Source organism: Phaenicophaeus curvirostris, chromosome 1 (assembly GCF_032191515.1).
Source record: "Phaenicophaeus curvirostris isolate KB17595 chromosome 1, BPBGC_Pcur_1.0, whole genome shotgun sequence".
NCBI lineage: Eukaryota > Metazoa > Chordata > Aves > Cuculiformes > Cuculidae > Phaenicophaeus > Phaenicophaeus curvirostris.
The window spans coordinates 116100579-116117531 of NC_091392.1; positions in this window are offsets into that span (position 1 = coordinate 116100579).

A 16953-nucleotide genomic window follows, 5' to 3' on the forward strand; every position below is an offset into this window, starting at 1 on the left:
GCAAGAAGTAATGGATGAGGCTAGCTCAGTTGAAAGCAGCCATGGAGAAGCCTGAGGGCTAAGATGGCAGTCATCATCGATTCAAGGGAAGGGAGATGTCAAGGACAGGGAATGTCAAGCAGGAACAACAATAAGGCATCATAAGGGTGCTTAGCAGTGCCAAGTCTTCCCAAAACAGCACAAATAAATCTATTGGACTGTTGTGATTGGTCTATTTGCTGCTTGATATCATAAGAAAAATGTAAAACCAAAATATGTTTACAATGTGCATCTGTCCTCTCCCTCCTGCCTACATAAAACTAATTAAAAATATTCTCTCTCTTCCTCTCACACCCCCACTTCTGCTGCCGTCATCTTGAAATAGTCTTTACAAACAAAGTTAGATACAAGCAAATGCTCTATGTGGAACCTTGTCATGTCAATATATAGATAAGCAGGAGTAACACACTGGCCATGAACAAATAATCAAATGCTAAAGGAAGAGCTACAGAAAAACAAACACACTCCAGGTTTCTGCAGTCTGCGATATTGTCTGTGTTCCTAAAGCATTAACACCTGCAGTTGTAGGTGATATAATTTTATGGCACAAAATGTATTTATCCAATAGGTTTTTACACATACTTTACTGCAGCTTCTCACATAGGTGACAGGAAGAATTATGTTTCTGCTAACGCTCACACACCAAACATACTGGTATTTTCAGGTGAGTGTACATGCTCATGCTTACAAACACACACATACAGAACAACATGAAGGCACATTGAAACCCAGCTCCCCGCAATATTGGTTAGGTTGGACCACTGCCTCTTTTGCTGAATAAGGGACAGTACCACAGTAAAACAGTAAACATTTTTTTAAGATACTGAATGGATAGTAAACATTTTCAATGGTTTCAAATTTTGATTTTCTTTCATATTGAACAATTTTTAAGTTATCCATAGGATAGAAAGAAGCCTTAACACTTGGGTCACTGACCTGTACTAAAATCATATAAGCCCTGAAAATCCCTGACCACAGAGGAAGTGATGTATCTGGGATTGCAGAAGTTTCTAATCTTCCAGGCATGATTATAAAGGGAAGCCAAGAGTCACCTGCATGCATATTGCATAGAGTTATGAAGCGCTGCAGGAAACTAACACAGCTTCAAAATTTGCTTTGGTTTACTACATTGTCTCTGAAACCAAAGTACCTTTGTTTGACTTCAGTGAAGAAAACTTTCAGTAGATTATTTCCAATTCATAGGATCATAGAATCATAGAATCATAGAATAGTTTGGGTTGGAAGGGACCTTAAAGATCATCTAGTTCCAACCCCCAAATTCAACTGAGGAGCACTTCTCCTCTTACTGCCTAAGAGGTATATAGCATGTTCTTGACATATAGAATGCTCTTTGGCAGAAATGAAATAATGGAATTCTATATTCCTGATGAACAAGTCTTTTTTTTTCTGCTTTTCAACTTCTGATGTGTCAAAATGCATGATACATGCAAGGGAGGAAAATACACTCTTTTGTAAAAGAGCTCATTTTCAACCTTTCTAAGAACAACAGTCCTGTTGCATGATATTCACCCAAAATTGCACCTAGCTGGGACCTGCAATAAACAGAAAGCAAAGAAAACCCTCCTTTTCCACTTGCTGCTCCACCATGCATTTGATTTTCTGTGTATCTGGAAAATGGAAGATATTGCTGTCTGAATAAATTAGTTTCCCTAGTAAGGTGTTTTCCACATACACAGAGAAATATTATCCTTATTGTTCATGATCTTCCAGCTCAAAGGGAAAAAAGAGGACGGAAAAGTGGAACACATGGGAACACTCAATCACATTGTTCCTTTCACGCAGTGGCCCCTAATGTAGCTATTACTAGACATTACTTTAAATACTCTGTCTGGTATCGGGCAGGCTTAATAAGCAAGACAGTCATATTCCTCCAAGGCTTTTGGCATCCTGTGTCAGAGCTAGAGTCTGTTGATCAACCTCCAACACCACATTAGAGGTTAACACTTTGACAGCCCTCACTCAGGGCAGCCAACAAAGAAAGGAAGGGTTCTTGGTCCATTCATTTTCCTTAGGGATGACAAGGAAAGAGGAGGCTATTGCAGCGTAGTCTGAGGTGGTTTTGAAGAATGGCACTATCAGTAAAGATGACAGGAGACAGAAGGTGCAGTTGATTCATTACCTTTCAATGAGTGCATTGGAGGATCCTTGTGCCTTAAGTGTGCCCTCACAGAAGTAAGGAGAGATTCAAAGGCAAGCAGCACAGGAGAACACAGCAGTGATGTTCAGATAAGTAGCCATGGGTACAAAGGAAAAGAGAAGAATTTTGAGTCATGACTTAAAAGTTTTAAGTACCAGTTGGATGAGACTAAACCTACGTGATGACTCGAGACTTGTTACCCTGAAGAAAAGACAGGCTGAGTCCCCGGGGGCAGCATGGACCAGGACTGTGGATGTCCCATGGGTGGCAGGGCTGGGTTTGGCGGCTGGGCATCAGTCAAGGCTGTGGTGATGAGGCAGGGGCCGGATCTGATCCTGACCCCACCCATGGGACACTGTCACATCACACCCCCAGAGTCCCCAATATCCATGACTCGGGCTGTCCCCTAGTGTCTCCTGGCTGGGGCAGTAGGGTGGGCCCTGGATGCCAGGACCTAACCTGCCACCCACCTTGGGGAGTCCTCAATGCTCCTGGACCCACCTCACCATCATAGCACCTTGGCATGGGCAAGCCTTGGCTGTGTATAGGCTGGCCCTCTGCCCCAGCAGCCAAACCTCCAGGAGGGTGGGATGCCCACAGGGATCTTACACGGAGTCCAGCCAGTGGAAATGAAATAAAGCTGAGGACCAGGCTTACTGCATTAGGCTAGTTCCACTGTCTGCCCGCACAGGAAAAAAATTCCACCAAATTGTTCTAGGGTCAAAATAGCTTGTGGGATACAAACGCACAGCTCTCTACAGAAGCAAAATTTAATATCTAACTTATGTTAAGGGTATTTTGTGGCAGAGCAGGCTTTCCTCCTGTTTTCTTTCCATGCATTATTTCTATCAGTACTTAACAAAACTTCTTGCTTCCTTCCAGACTACGATGCTGCCAAGACGGGGATTTGACAGATCTTATTCTCCAAACCTTCAGCAGAGCGTTGGGCACCCTTGCATTTTCTCCACTGCACAGAGAATTGAAGGGAATTCACTTCTGGCAACACCAGGGCTCTGATTCCCAGTGGGTTCTATTAATGTCTGCATAGATGTTCATACATCTTGCTAAAACTAAGCAAGTAAAAAGCTCTGTGGGGCTGGCTTGTCTGTAGGCTGTTTGTCTTTTCTGTACAGCTGCAGGCAAGCATCTGTAAAGTTTCAATATTTGCTCCAAATGAAATGCCTCTCAGCTAGAACTCCATTTCACATGGTATTGCTGGTGTGGACAACATGTAGTCCTAAAGAGAAAAAAAGAAAACCCATTGACACGCTGGTGTTACTAGTAACAAAGGTGATAATCTCTCTTCATTGACTTAATTACCTATGTTTCAAGTTATTATTATTAACATATATTCTTGTCTTATACTTTAAACGGGCATCATAATCTTAGTTCGAGATAGATCAGTTATTATCAGATATACTGGACATGTTTTTACCCTTGTGTGAATACTTGGGAATAAGAAAGCATGGCTGTGGACATATATGACTTTGAATCACAGGAAAACACAACTTTGAGGGAACAGGAAAGGTAATCTAGTTGATTGCCCCTATCCCAAAGAAGGGAATATCGTGTTAATACTGTTAATATCTTGTTACTACTTAGAGAAGGTAGTTTAATTTGTTCATATAGATCTCCATGGGCACGCATACTGCAACATTTGTAGCTATTCCATTTCTTTGTGTTGTCAGAGTATTGAGCCCATATCATTCATGCAAACATGAATATTTCTTGTGACAATGCTATCTTGCTGTCTCTTACTTCTCCAGAGTAGACATCCACCATGTGCCATTTCAGTAATTTGCCTGCTTAGGTGTTTGTCATTCAGTCTTAAACAGATCTAGTGTCACTTTTTAAGGCATAGAGAAAAGATAGCACAAGCCTCAGGAAAGGCCTGAAGAACCTAAATGATTCCTGGAAGAGTAATATCAAAGAGAGATTTCTATTTTTGCCTTTAAGCTTAAATTTGCAAGTCCATGAGCTGTACAATCAAATACAACAGGTAACCTTAACCTCTTGCACTGCAATGAGCATAAAAAGCTCAGGAAATTAGAGAAACTGCTGGACAGCTACCTAGAAGACATAACAGCTTTAAAATTAGGCTTGATCTGACATAACTATCCAGAGGAGAAAATCTCTCTTCTCTGCTAACAAATCCCTGAGCAAAATCAATTTAATCTCACATTAACTAAAATTAACTGAAACTTGTTACATCGTTTACGTTTCCTAAGCCTCTTTTCTCATGTAGCAGTTTACAGTATTGGATTGGGAAGAAATATTTTAGCTGCTTAATTATATAATAAAATTATTTTCATTTTTTTTGTATGCATCATAATAGCTACATTTACCATTCTATTACCATTAGTGCTTGAGTACGTATTTCATTTAGATGCTTAGAGACTTTTACATAGAGCTCCCAGTGGTAAGAGTCATCATCTTGCTGAGTTCGGAAGTTTTATTTTCCAGCATCTTATTCTTCAATCTCAAAGGCCTGACACTCTTAAACTCTTGGCATTCTCTTCAATAACAAGGTTGAAATTTGGAAGTGCTACATCAATTTGGCTTCAGTTTGATGCCTCACTGAGGCACAGCCTGGCTGAGAAAAGAGGAAAAATGAATATGAATGCCAACCCTCTATTGGGATAACTACATAAAAAATTGGCAGGTCTCAGGCTGTAACTGAGAAGGAGCACTATCAGTGAGAACAAATTTATTTTACATGAAGTGATAGAAATATAAGTTGCTGGTGATATAACAAAAGTTACATAAATTTTGCAACATCAGTTCAAGGGGAAATTAGGCTAATCTGGTGGCAAGGCAGTTCCTCTCTGTATTTTTAAGGACACAGAGTGATTTGATGAACTGATTTAATAATTAAATAAATATGCAGTCCTGAGAGGAAAAGAAAACCATGCAAACCTAAGGTTAATGGAAACCAGTCCCAATGGATGTCTTTTATCCCTTGATGCTGTCTCTTATGCTTCAAATGCTCTTGTGTTACTATGCAAATGAGCTGCTTACAAAATCTGACTCTTTCAAGTATGTTCTAAGCACTACTGTCTATGTCATTTTACAGTAAACACATTTTTGTTGCATAGCAATATTTCTTTTAGAAGATGGGTAAATATGCAAAATGTTTCTGTAACTATTTGTCAGATAGTCAAACAGATTTTTTGTCTATACTCAGGCCTCTTTTATGTTCACTCTCTGTGAACATATGTGACAAGAGTTCTCCCAACACAAACACTTGAAGGAATCAAATAGCAAGCTCTTTTTATACCAACATTTGCACAAAAAAAAAAAAAGGGAGAAGAGCATATTTTATCATGTAATGGAGTAGAAAAACCCTGTGAATCTTGACCAGCTCGTGTAGTTTCTGACTTAGTAGCAACCTGTAAAGTTTTGTTGATCCTCGTGCTGGTTACTATTCAACAATATAAAGAATATAAAGATTTCAGGAAGAAAAGTGAGAAATGGAAGCCAAAGTCCTTGTTAATGTGTTAGCAACCAGATGTCAATGAGACTATCCCCCAGTTCCTTTGGAGTCACTCCAGATGCAATACGTGAAAAGTGAGCAATTGCTCAAATCATAGCACAAGCAAAGCTAATATGCTGCAGAAAGAAGACAGACATGCCAAAGGACTTGCTTGTTCTGCAACATGCACTGTTAATGAAGGGCATTTGTTCAGGGGTCAGCTAATTTGTAGCTTCACAGACTCTTTACACTTACTGCATTGATAAAAGTCAAGTTCCCTGGTTTCTTGAGTCAGTAACAAGCCACAGGCCATAGTAGGCACACACTCCAGTAACAATCTCACCAGACTTATTTTAACCACAAATGCCCCAGGGAAAGACGGTATTCTGTTGCAAGCCTGAGATGGAATCCTACCTGGAGTCAGCTTTGCCTGAAGCCTGTGTGCTCAGTCTGCCTGCGTCATGTTTCATCATGCCTTATTCTTGTGATGTCTCTGTGTAGAAAGTTATCAGCCTACCGAATGCCCAGGATGCATGGTGGGCATGGCCTATGAAGTCATTGAAATGACACATCCCAAGAGCTGTGATATTGCTAGGAAACAGGCTGTTGTGATGTCACTGGTACAGAATCTTTTGAAGAATATGAAATTCTGTCATTCTCCATGTTAGGGGAAAAAAAAATTAGCTATGTTACTGAACAACTGGATCTAGATGATGTATGTGTCTACCAAGCTACGTCTCACACACAACCATCCTTTTCACATGAAGGTTAGTGTTTGTTATTTTCGGAGGGGGGTGTGTGCATGTGGGGTGTGGAATTGAAGCTCAAGCCCTTAGACCTCTGCAAATCTTTTTTTCTAGGAGAAAAATGTATTGTCATTGTTGATTACAAATAGTCGCTTTGAAATGTTCCAGAAGACAGAAAAGAAAGAACAGTCTTTCGTTCTTCCACTTTTCTTTCCATTCCTGAATTTCAGCTTTGGCTGTTTAGGTGGTTGTGTTGCTTCATTAATTCTCCAATAAGATATAATGGACCAAAGATTCAACCATAATTATGCTTAAAGCACAACTTCAACAACATCTTTTCAAGAGTTGTATAAAGAATGCTTTGATTCAAGCTTCTGTGTACCAAAATGAATGAGACCTTTTATGATAAGTAGATACAGATGCACCCAGGAAGCTGCAAATCATATGACTGGCTACAGGCACACCTCCAAGCTACTAGGAATTACTAAAACAAGCAGTCATTCTACTTTATTTTGGAAAAAGTTTTTCTCTTAATGAATTAAAAAGTCAGTCTGTCCCTGTGATTCAAAGCACGTGTAAGGAAGTGCTGTTTCCACAGAAGCTCCCAGATTCTGAGATTAGTTTGGTAAACACTCAAATGTCTTTTTGTTCTACAGTCACATAACCATAGAAGCACAAAAATGTTTTTTTTTAGCCAACACTCCCAAATTCTTATCCTATAAGAAGAATATGTTCATGCAAAGCTCCATGATATAATACTGCTAGAAGACCTGCAAGCTGTATACATTATTCTTACCAACTTTACAATAATGCTAATGTGATTAAACAGAGAATACAAACTTGGAACATGAAGACATCTTGCTATGGAGAAAGTCTCATTTTTATATCTAGTTCCACTCCCCATCAGTCCTGCCTTGAGTAGATATCTGTCATTCAGTATGAGGATTTAAGGATACTAGTTATGAGACCAGTCACATTACTCCCTTGTGTGCCTTTGGCTATGAAAAGTTGCACGTTTCTACTGCCTCAGCAAGAAAAGCCCCCAGACTGCAGCAAACATGGGTCTTCTGGGTGAAGCAATGAATATGGATTTCAGCATGAAAAATTTACTGCTAAATATAGGAATATTTATAAAGATGAGGACCAAAAACTGAGAATTTGAGTTACAAGATATTATTAGCAATGTAAATAAGAGCATTGTTGCAGGTGTTTTCAAAGTTATCTAGGATAATGCCAAGTATTGTCCAATGCAAAGTGGTTCCAATGCAAGTGGAACCAAACAACAATGAGGACAATGGTTCATTTCTGTTACAGGAGTCACTACAGTTAAGCTGGCCTTTTCTATGTGTCAAAACTACTTCCATAAAGAAAATAAGATGGATCGTTGTGATAGAAGACTCTCTCCTGAGGGGAATAGAAAGCCCAACATGCAGACGAGACCCACTTCTTAAAGAAATCCACTTCTCCCCTGGGACCAGGGTTAAAGATGTGAAGGGAAAGCTTCTTGCCCGGGTACAGTCCTTGGTTTATTAGCCATTATTGGTTTTTCAGGTAGACAGTGATGAAGAAGTCTAAGGGCAATCAAGAGACACTTCAGGGGTTTGGGACAACTGGTTAAAGGATCAGGAGCACTAGCAGTGTTCTCCCCTATCCCTTCCAGTTGTAGCAAATCACAAGGAAAGATACAGGAACAGCAGATCAATACCTGGCTCCGAGCCTGGTGTCATTGGCAGAATTTGGGGTTCTTTGATCATGGGTTTGTTTACACAACACCAGGTCTGCTGGCGACAGATAGAGTACTCCTGTCTCAAAGGGGAAAAAGAAACTTTGCACAGGACTTAGTAGGGCTCATACAGGGAGCTCTAAACCTGATTTAAAGGGGAAAGGAGATAAAACCAGGCTCACTAGAAGCAAGCCCAGGGGTAGCATATACATGTATACCGTTTGCTGGGTAAAAAAATGTCTGGATGTCTGGGTCAGCTGTGATGAGTAGAGTTAAGTCCAGGTAGTGTCTGGTCACAAAGGGTGTTTCTCAGGGCTCAGCGTTTGGGCTATTTCTGTTAATATCTTTATCAATTATCTGGATGAGGGGATTGAGTGCACCCTCGGTGACTTTGCAGATGACACAAAGTTGGGAGGGAGTGTTCATCTGCTTGAGGGCAGAAAGGCTTCTCAGAGGGATCTGGACAGACTGGATCAACGGACCAAGGCCAACTGTGTGATGTTCAACAAGGCTAAGTGTCGGGTCCTGCACTTGGATCACAGCAATCCCATGCAACTCCACAGGCTTGGAGAAGAATGACTGGAAATCTCCCTGGGAGAAAAGCACCTGAGAGCGCTGGTTGACAGCCAGCTGAATCTGAGCCAGCAATGTGCCCAGGTGGACAAGAAGGCCAACAGCACCTTGACTTATGTCAGAAATAGCATGGTCAACAGGACTAGGGAAGTGATTGTCCTCCTGAACTTGGCACTGGTGAGGCCACACCTCAAATACTCTGTTCAGTTTTGGGCCTATCAATACATGAAAGACATTGAGGGGCTGGAGTGTGTCCAAAGAAGAACAACAAAGCTGGTGAAGACCCTAGAGAACAAATCTTATGAGAAGCAGCTGAGGGAACTGAAGAAAAGGAGCTGATGAGAGACCTTATTGCTCTTGACACTACCTGAAACAAGATTATAGTGAGGGGAATGCCCATTTCTTTTCCCAGTTAACACATGATAGGATGAGAGGAAATGGCCTTAATTGCTCCAGGGAAGACTTAGATTGGATACTAGGAAAAATTTTTTTGCTGTAAGAGTTGTAAAGGATTGAAACAGGTTGCCCAGGGAAGTAGCTGAGTCACCATTCCTAGAGGTATTTAAGAGATGTGTAGAAGTGGTGCTTAGGTACATTGTTTAGTGGGACTTGGCAGTGTTAGGTTTACAGTTGAACTTGATGATCCTAAAGGTCTTTTCTAACCTAAATGATTCTGTGATTCTATGAATAAGTAGAATGCTAATTTTTATAGTGAATGTAGAAATTTTTCTTTGACACTAGGATTTGTTTGTGGAATTAAGCACTTCTACATGTATGTCAAAGTGGAATGTGCTACCCCAAGTGAAAGCTAGGTATAAACTTTAAAAAAATGCTAGAATTTCAAGACATTATCATATTATACTGTCAGACCCAAGTTTCCCCATAGAAAAAAAAAATTCCCTAATACTATTTCAATCCTGATATAATTTAATAACAATATTAAATCAGATTTAAAAGCATTACCAGAAAGAGTAAAGCATACAAAGTTTAACTTTCCTGAAAGTTAGTTGCCACCTAATTGATGCGTAGCTAGAGCCACATACCCTGCCTAAATAGTGGACGCACTATGTAGAATCAAAACTAGATTTATTGCTAAACTTCATTTAAACTTAAAAGGACCAATATAAAAAGGCTGAAGGAAGAGCTGTCTATTGATACCACTGGGCAGATTTCTGATCACTTTTAGAAGTGATCCAAGAACAAATGGATATACCAAATTTCAGTATAAAGGTCAAAGTGTACTGAGGCAGAATTGTCCTGAGTTGGCGATGTCCTTGAACTGCTACTGAATATAAATAAGAAGTGTTTAGACCTTTGATGCTCTTCTAAGGAAGAGAAACTTTCTTCAAAATCTGTTGAGGAATCCAACTAACAAAGTTAGTGATTTTGCTGCTTTTCTGACAATCAGAGGTAACAACACAAACTGACAACCGTATGACAAAATGCAGGGACAGCTGAGGGAGGGACTATTGCAATTTAAAGGGCAGAGAGAAGATGAATCAATATTTATTACTGAAAGACTCCATTGGGAGATTCTGCGCTTCAAAGGAAGTCAAAATTTGTCCTTGAAGAGTGAAAAAAACCCTGCTTTTTTAGAGCAGTGACCTGACTGCAATCCAAATTCTTGCTCCAAAAATCCAGAATCCTGATAAGCTCTAGTTTCAGGAATATCCAAAATCAATACCCTTAGCATGCCTCAATATATTTCTGTGCAGAATTTTCATTCCGTGTATTAACTGATAAGGCTACACCAGAAGCAAAAGAGAAAAAACCCTACTCCAAAGCAGTCTCCAGATTTTTAAATTGTTCTCCTGAAAACAATAATCAGTCTGTATTATAGGATTTACATTTGATACCTGAGACAAGTTTGCCTTAGTAACTAGTTTAATTGTCTATGTTACATGTATAATACACATGAAGTATATTGCAACCATAGGAAGATATGGATAGCATTTTATCTTTAAAGCTGAATTTAATCATAACTTAATTTCCTAAGTTACCTCATTCACTGATATTATTGCTAAAGTAAAAAGCATTCATAATTGTTGCAGGGCACTTGCCTGACAATAGTATGTCATGTATGAACCTTAGAGTAGTATGTATTACATCATATCTTTTTGAGTTTATTGTCCTAGGGTTACCTTTCATTCTAAAGGTTACAGAATGGTCAGAACACTGAAACCATACTACAGCTACACTACTAAGCCATAGTACTATCATACTGCTATGGCATTAGCCATGCTAAAACTAATTGCAATTTAAACGTAGCTGAGGATTTACTAGCACTATCAGCACCATTCTCTTCCTACAAGTTCAGCTTAGCTAATTCTCAACCCCTCTTCTGTCCTGTGTTTTTGCATATCAAGTAACACTTTTGGAAAAAAAAATAGTTCTCTCCCTTTTATAATAGCTATAATCTGTGTGCTTGAGGGGCAAAGGAAGGAGAGTTGTCTCATAATTCCTAGTCTTGCGTAAACCTTCATGCTTGTGTTGAATAAGAAATAGAATCCATTTTTACATCCATTCTTCAATATGTTCTGTGTTTCTATTTATGGAAGCCATTCAATGTGTGCAAATACCACATTCTTTTGAATTCGGCTATATTTCCATTCTGGCTCAGTAATTAAAACAGATAATGATTACCCTAACTAAATACCAAAAGCTTGGAGATTTGTATTTTTTCTTCTTTTCTATACCTCAAATTGGTTAGTATTTATTCCTTTGTGCCATATGGGCTTCATATTTGACAAACCTACAAAATAACACAAGCAGTACAAACACCTCCCTGCACTTACTGTAAGCATTTAATCAATCTTCACATTAATTAATTTCATCTTTGTCCTTATGGGGTACTTCACTGGACTGAGTTTTTTTACTTTCCATTATTTTTAACACTAATCTTATATTAAATTGGAGCTCCACTAGCTATTTTAACATTCATACAACACAGAATTATTGTAACTCAACCCTCTTGAAAATTATTCTACCTTCTCTGGAATATGCACATAAGGATGCTGTATGACCTTGAGCAGTAACTGGAAAATGACCTTAAACTTTCTCTCTAAATCCTGTACTTTGATTTAGTAAGATAATATCTTTTTAAGATGAACCACTTATTAATTCAACCATATTGCACTATCCAATCCACTTATTTTTGATTTGTTTGTTTTTAAGGATATTTTATATTAATTAGACAATAATATTGTTAGAGACAGGTATCCTTCACTAAATAAACATATATTATTGAATTATGCCTTTAAACATGTACTATTGAATTATGCCTCTGATTACTAAATTATGTTGATAATGATCTGCTCTTTTCTTGCAGCTATGGAATAAAAATATTCTTTGAAGTTTTTGTGTTTTTAGTAACAGGCTAAATGATGCCACTATGGAATCGTATTTCTTATTGAAGACATTGGCTTCCACATTACTCATTATTTCTTTTACTAATTCATTACTAATTACTGCAGTGCCCAAGAGACCTTGCATAGACCAGAATGCTCTGCACTATATGAATATCGAGCAAACAACAGTTTATTCTTTCAGATAAAAGTGGAAATACTGTTAAAACTAGTGACAAATATATTTCAATAATACTCAATTCACTAATTTACTTTTCCTTTCATAAGTGCTGTTTATCTGTATATTTTTACAAGTTGCAGATATTATTATTTTCTTCTTCAAGTACTTTAATAAACATTGCTTTATTTCAAAGTGTAGTTCTATTTTCCTATTTCAGCAACCTTGTTTAGTATTCAAAATGGGATAGAAATGAAAAATTAATCTCATGAACACCATTTCTCGATAGTTCCATGTGTTATATTTGTTTATGAATTGGGTTGGTGGAAAACAATCATTTAACTCCATCCTCCTTTTGATATTGATAATATGACGTTTTCTTGTATTTCGAGTATAATTAATGAGAAAATTAATTTCTAAATAAAACTTTGATGAAGTACTCTTTTCCCTGTGATTTTTGATTTTTAGAGATAACATCAGATCACAGGCACCTGTAAGGTTACCCCACTGATGTGTCTGGCTCAATGGCTGTTGACTCTTCCCTTGGTGTAGGCTCTTCAGCCCCATACAAAACGCTGTTCTATGGAGCACAAAGTTGAGAAGAGTCTAGTATCCAATTATCATCACTTTAAAATCTAAATGCAAAAGTGCTGGATTTTATGCATGTTTTCCTAACTCACCCTGTAGTTCCAGATGAATAAGAAGTAAAACCATAGAGGTCATAGAATACAAGGCTTGAGAGAGTAAGGAGATGCCATTCTTTGTCCTCTGTTCCCAAACCATCATACTCAAAACGCTCCTGGAAAACACCTGAGGAGATGTCTTTATTACAAATACTCAGAGCTGGAGGAAAGGGGAACCTTGAAATAGTGGCAAGCCATTTTACTTAGCTTACAGGGAAAGAGCAGTGGGGGCATATAAAAAAATCTACAAAGCAATGCAAATAACAGAGGAAAGACTACGTGATTTCAATGAAGAAAGGTAATCAAGTAAGTTAAAAGATTAAATAGAATCAAGAAAATTCAGGTTTTTTGTTAGGCACTGTATTGGTAGAAGAGAGCATTCCAACACATTTTTTTCGTTGTTTAAGATTTCTTCTGCTTTAATTGATCCTGTGGTGTTTTGCATTTCACAGACAACGTGCTATTGCTCCTTTGACACACCAAGTTGTTGACCATATGCTCGACAGAATGGGGTACTATTTGCAAGAAATCTTTCCTACTGATGAAACCATTGTTGACATTTAAAACTTGGGGTTTTTTCTCTCTAGAGAGAGATTGCATACAAGTAACTGCAGTTGGGAGTTGAGTGTTTATTATCTTGCAGACACGCTCAGATTCAGCCCACACAGTTTACAGAGAGATTTGTTCTGACTGTCACCTCCTGCATTCTGAGAACCAAGTCTGCAGGTTCTGGCATGGGCATCACACCAATAAAATTGATGACCAAAATTTGTTATAAGGAAGACCAGCTGAGGTGTAAAGGCCTCTTCGGACATTCCTCGGATAACAGGCAAGTGAGAGTAGACACTCACTTGCTCTCTGCTGCCTGTATTCCCTGCACAGCATTAGCAGACATGGAAGGTAATTTAAAAAATAGTGACAGAAAATTTAGCAGACCATGCTCAGGAGAGAAAGTCGAGATGGGAGATGGGGGAGAGGATTATGAATCACATGTGAGTAATAATACTTGTTCCAAGTGAAGGGAAAAGCAGTCATATAAGAGGGAGAAAAGTGAAAACAATCAAACGTGTACCAAATATTCACGTGCAAAGTTTTCTCTTTTACTTTTTACTTCAAGGTTTGGGAACTGAGAAAACTAACAGAAATTATGGAAGTGTACATGTCAAAATTTGATGAGAAACATTTTCTTACGGAGTACTTGGATTTTTTTCAAAATCTCAGAGAAGCTCACCCCCAAGGAACCTGATGCCTAATATATTGCACATTCTTAGTAATTAAAGCTTTGGGGAGCTCATCTGGGTCTCTGAATCACAGGATGTTGACCCATCAGGACAAGGCAGTGGTATGCTGCAAACAGAGAGTAAGCTGCTTTTTTCTCAGTTTGTTTTTCTTTACTTCATTTATTCTATAACCAAGAGATGGAAGCAGGCCCAACACAACTCATGAGGTAGGGAGCAATGACTGTTCTTCACATACAGATGTTAGGCAAAGAGTATTTTGACTCTACTGACTGGGATAGCTTCCTTACAGAGCCCCAGAATGGGAAAATGTCAACTCACTACATCTCCTAATTCTTCTGCCAGGAGCATGCTCTCTCCACAACTGACCAAGACCTCTGTGCAGCTCATGTGTATGTCCTGGGCCAGAATATTGTGAAGAGCACATATCTGGCCTGCAGCAGTGAACAGTCAGATAACCTCATGGCAGTTTAGTATTTAGGGTAGATTGTAGCATGCAAGTACCTCAGGACTTCACCCACTGCACAAGTGTAGCGCCATGCTTTAAAAGAAAAATCCTCTTTCAGCATTGAATTCAGTGAATCTCAACTCCAGATTGAATTCCTTCCTTGTATTTGCTACAGCAACTCTTAGATAACATGTAAGAAACAAAAGGCGTGTTGTTGTACCCGTATTTTTAAGAAGTTATTCATTGCTATACTTTAGTTGAGAACTGTGAAGAAACACATGCGGCGTATTTTGAGAATGTGCTATGCCAGGTTATCCTAAGTCACAGTGTGTTTAAACAACCACTTTATTCTACCATCTGGTACATGATAGGTTTCAGATAAATACGTGCTTGTGCTTTGACTGTGGGATGCACATAAGTATGGAGGCTGGATTTTTCCAAGATGTTTGTCCAAGTCTTAGACAAAAAACTTTGGCAACGTGAAGGAGCTTTCTGTGGGTGCAGCTGTAATCAGCAGCCCCATCACCTACACCCAAAAATGTGCCAGGACACTGTAAGGTGAGTTCAGACTATTGCTGTAAGCCACAGAGGCGGCTGTAGTTCAAACAAATGTAGCCAAGTACAAGACTGGAATTATGTGTAGATAAAATCAGGATTTCCATAAGGCGAGAACTCAGGTAAGAAAAATCTCATGAGGATGAAGCAGGAGGACATGCAGAAGGGTGTGGGGACTTTCGGCAGGGATGCAGGTAAAATGGTCATGTGGGGCAGGAGGAAGAAGTTTCAGTACCAGACTAGAAACCACCACAGGTAAAGAATCAAGAGGTTTTCTTCCAGGAAATGATAGGATGCGGGATAAGAGAGAGAGAAATAGTGCCATAAGCACTGACAGCTTTCCAAAGCCTGCAGAAGCCCCCTCAAAGCCCACGTGCCAGGACCACAGAAACCCTGCAGACCCTTCCAAACTCTCCTTCTTTTATCTGCAAGTTGTGAAGTGGTGGACCTTTTCCAGCCTTCAGCATCCAATTCTTCTCAATAGTTCATCTCAGCCTTCCTCCACTCTTTAAACCCCACCAGAACTGACTGTCTTACCAAGGACGTCCTCATTCACCTTTGCCAACGTCACTGAGAAACCCGGCTCCAAGCTTGTTTTATTTTCAATAGATAGTGGCATTGTCACCACAGCAACATGTTTCTCAGTGCAGTCTACAAACCCTGCCTGCAAATGTGGTAAATGCTTAGATTTTTAAGATGGAGCTGTGAGGTCAGTTGTGCAATACCAGACCCAAGCTCACCACATACAGCAGTCCTGGTATATATGTTTTGAGCAACTAAAGGCCTTTCTGACCAGTGGCAATATCATTAGATACTACTTTGGAGAATATTTTATTGAGAATAATTCCATTTAAGGCAGAATAGATCAGACATCTGGGGTCTGAACACAACTCTATCTCTTTTTTCTTTTTTTTTACTTAAACTTAAGATCCTAAGAATTTGCCTCCTAAGCCTTGCTTTATATTTCAATCTCTGCTCAGTATACAAAGCTTCCTGAAAACATAACCTCTTCAGACTTCATCAATTTTGTCGTTGAAAGGCATATTAGATAAAATATGATAGAAACAACCCTACCCCACTGCTCTCTAGTTTTCAGGAAAACTGCTGTATCAGATCAGGCCAGTATTGCATGTTGTCAGACATGTCACCAGTGTTGGACAGTGTCTGACAAGGCTTTAGAGAGAGCTACAAAGCGCGAACAATATATATCCTTATGACTAAGAAGAAAGTTAATTTCTGTTCCCACTTAATTTGTTCTTAATTTATATCCTGAAGTGCAAGGGTTGAGCTCACATAAAACTGTCCTGTGGAAAATAAGTAAATGCTTCCATTTTTCATACTTCACTGCAGTTCTTTTCATTGCTATCAGCACATTGTCTTAATAGTATCTTGTAGCAGTAAGTTCCATCGGGGATTTTTTTATGCTAAATAATATAAGGGAAAAGAGCCCAATAGAAATTTTGTAAGTTGTTATTTATGTAGTACTATATAGCTACCCAGTACATTGGTGTATAATAACAAATTAAACAGGAGAGTCCAATCCATTGTCTCTGTCAGACTTTCTCTTATACTCCCATCTGTTACAGACTTATCACACTGCCTGTTATATGTTGAAGGAATGAGCTACTTTTACCCTGTTTAATCTTCCGTTTTAAGAAACTCTTTGCATACTGCTAATCATTTTCATTGTTGCTTCTGGGTCCTTCCTACTTTTTCCTCCTTGCTGAGGTGTGGCAGGTAAAACTGAGCAGTAGTTGAGGTTAGCACGTTGTACCCTTTGTTATCATTCACTGAAT